Genomic DNA, 3523 nt, shown 5'->3' with positions numbered 1-3523 from the left:
TTTTTTTTTAAGATTTTATTTATTTACTTAAGAGAGAGAGAGCATGAGAGGGGAGAAGGTCAGAGGGAGAGGCAGACTTCCCGAAGAGCTGGGAGCCCAATGTGGTGCTCGATCCCAGGACTCCAGGACCATGACCTGAGCTGAATGCAGTGGCTTAATCCACTGAGCCACCCAGGCACCCCAGTGAGGGTTTTAACTTAGTGGTTCATTTAGCATCTTTTACTAAATGGCATTGAATATAATTTCATTTTAGTGCCTCTTGTTTATAGAAGTACAAGAAGATGGGAAAATTGTCATCTTAGAAAATGCTAGTAGACTGAAGACCTCAGAAGGTCTTGAAGTTACTTGAACAGAAGGGTAGGTTGAAATACACACAAAGCTATATCATGTGATAACCTTTAGTTGCCTAAAAAAAGAAATATTTCAGACCCTGTCTGTATAAATCTCTGGTTTATGTTTTCATTCTGTGAACAGGACACTATGCCAGTTGTATCAGTTTCCTATGGTTGCTGTAACAAATTACTACGAACTTGGTGGTTTTAAAGATAAAACTTCACTCTCCCATATCTGGAGGTGAGCGGTCTCAGGGAGCTAAAATCGAGATGTCTATAGGGCTGTGCTCCTTCTGGAGGCTCAAAAGGACAAACCACTTCCTTACTGTTTGCTTCATGTGCTCCCCACCTCCCTGGAATCATAACAAGCGCCCCGCCCACCCCCTTCTCTTTAGTCTGGCCTCTACTATTGTCACAGAATTTTGTGAAGAAGACAAGGTGATGATTTTCTCACCATGAAAAGCAACAATTGGCCGATGCTAGCCTGGTCTACACCAGGGGATGTTAAAGCAAGCAGAATGATACTCTTTGCGCAAGGTCATTTAGATGAAGGAAAGCAGAGTGATGAGGCGAAACTGATTCCAAAGGCTTCCCAGGAGAAAGTCTGGTGACTCTGGTACATAACCATCTCTACTAGTATTCTCTTCAGCTCTGAAGAGATGGCGTAGTCATCTCACTATCATGCAGAGAGAACCATAGAGGACAGTAATGATCGCTGGATTCTATATTATAATGTAGAAATTGCTTCTATGAATCACACTGACTGTGACTACCTGTCCTTCTCTTATAAAAATGCTTGTGATGACATTGGTCCCACCTGGATCATCTAGGATAATCTCCGTCTCTCAGGAGCCTTCATGTAATTACATCAGCAAAGACTCTTTTGCCATGGAAGGTCCTATATTCACAGGCTCTGTGGATTAGGGCATCCTTGGGGGAGCACGGTTCTGCCTGCCATATCAGTGATGCTGGGCAATGGGGGTGGGGAGACCACCTTAATAAGACCATGTTCCTACGGGGACAGGTGCCCCCTCCAGATTTCCAGAAACCGTGGTAAGTAAGAAGTCTTGTCAACTGAGGTCTGTATTTTTTCCCAAGCTAAAATTGTGAGCATTTCTGTAGCCTCTCCTCCATGCCGCTGCTGAGCTCGTGTGATGGTGAAAACCACAGTGACTTCGTCTGAGTTCGCTAGTTTATCAGTATGCTGGCGTTCTCCTTGTCTCTTTTAGCCAAGCAATTTGTACCATTCAAAATGGAGCTATTGTTAAGGAAATGATTTAAAGATGATTCACATGTTGATGGTATTTAGCACCTACTGAAAGGATTTGTTAAATTTTCTCCTTTGCTGGGTTGCATGGAAATACGTGAAGGCTCCCTTTTAAAAGGATTTATATAAAAACGTCCTATGTTATTATGGCCGTGAAACCAAACTTCATGGGCATTATTTATTCACCCTTATAATTGTTGAATAACACTGCATTGTTGGTATACAGATAGGTCTTTCAGAATTTTGTGAAGAAGGCAAGGTGATGATTTTCTCACCATGAAAAGCAACAATTGGCCGATGCTAGCCTGGTCTACACCAGGGGATGTTAAAGCAAACAGAATGCTACTCTTTGCGCAAGGTCATTTAGATGAAGGAAAGCAGAGTGATGAGGCGAAACTGATTCCAAAGGCTTCCCAGGAGAAAGTCTGGTGACTCTGGTACATAACCATCTCTACTAGTATTCTCTTCAGCTCTGAAGAGATGCCGTAGTCATCTCACTATCATGCAGAGAGAACCATAGAGGACAGTAATGATCGCTGGATTCTATATTATAATGTAGAAATTGCTTCTGTGAATCACACTGGCTGGACTGAGATTAGTGGGAAGGTTGGAGCTCATTCTCACGGTTGGATCTGAGAGCCAGATTGCTTTCCCAAATAGGTTATAATACTATCTTGTGGCTCTGTCTTTGGCTGCAGAAAGTGTGAATAATGGAATTCTATTTTCAAAAGCATCAGGCTCCAGATATTTCCATGTGTGGTTAATCACTGGCAGTAATACCTAGGCTGATGAGTAATTTTCTAACTTTAAAATTCCTTCACAGAAGGATATTTCCCAACTTAAGCACCAGGAAGTAGGATTTAAGTTAGATTTAAGAGCTGGCTGATGGAAAGGGTTATTAAATACTGAAACCAGTTATTGAAGGAGATGGTGAAGTCTTCTCTGGAGGTCTTTAATAATGGTTTAGGTGTTGTCTTGCCTGAAGGCAGAGGATATTTTTAATGTGTTGAATTTGCATATTAGGGATTTCAGGAGATCTTTGAGAAAGCCCTTAAGATACTCATTGGGGCAAAATGAATATGTATAGACCGAGTTAAAGCACTGTAGCTTTTTGGGCCTTCTCTTTGAACAGCTGGTCATAATTTAGACAAAACTACCCCACAACTCTCTTGTTTAGAGGAACTATAAGAAAAAGTGGGTCCACTGTAGAACTTTTGAAGAACTAGACTTTCCAGAGAAGTGGCAGGTATTACATCGAAAGTTGAGAAACAAGGAAATTCAGAAATTCCTCCAGGTTTGGGCTCTTATACGTCTTGGTTCTGGGGCCCATTTTGACCCAGTGTTAGACTGGGGAATTTCAGGGTGATAAAGATCAAGCTTGATCAATTTTGCAGAGATCTGAGCTTCCTGACTTAGAGGAAAGTTCTCGTTACTGAAGAACTCAGTCCTGTTTTTCCACCCACATTGGAAGAGAGGCACATGACTGTCATGAGAGGCACATGAAGTCAGGTCAGCTGCAAGGAACATGTTGTTATTGACCTTATTCATACTGATCTAGTGACTACTACCCCAACAGATAGAAACTGTCCCCTTAAGGGAAAGGGTACTGACCGGTGATTGTCTCTCAGAAACAGAACAGGTGCTCAGAGATGGACCTGGGAGCTTCGTCCCTTCATTCGGCAGCGCCTCCTCCTCTCTGGGCCCTCCTCTGTTTGCTTTGGCAGAGTAGGCATCTGTTTGTCTTCAAGAACTTTCCACATCGGTGGAGACCATTGGACTTGCGTGTTTCTCATCCTTGATTCGAGCGCATGCTTGAAGCCAGGTGCTCTTTCACGTCCTTGTTAATGACTTGAATTAAACCAAAGCCTTGCACAAAGCTGGTAGTCGTCAATACCATGGATGGCGAGCAGGAAGCTAGAGAGAT

The sequence above is a fragment of the Meles meles genome, chromosome 14 (assembly GCF_922984935.1).
Source record: "Meles meles chromosome 14, mMelMel3.1 paternal haplotype, whole genome shotgun sequence".
Lineage (NCBI taxonomy): Eukaryota > Metazoa > Chordata > Mammalia > Carnivora > Mustelidae > Meles > Meles meles.
This window is presented reverse-complemented; position numbering follows the sequence as displayed.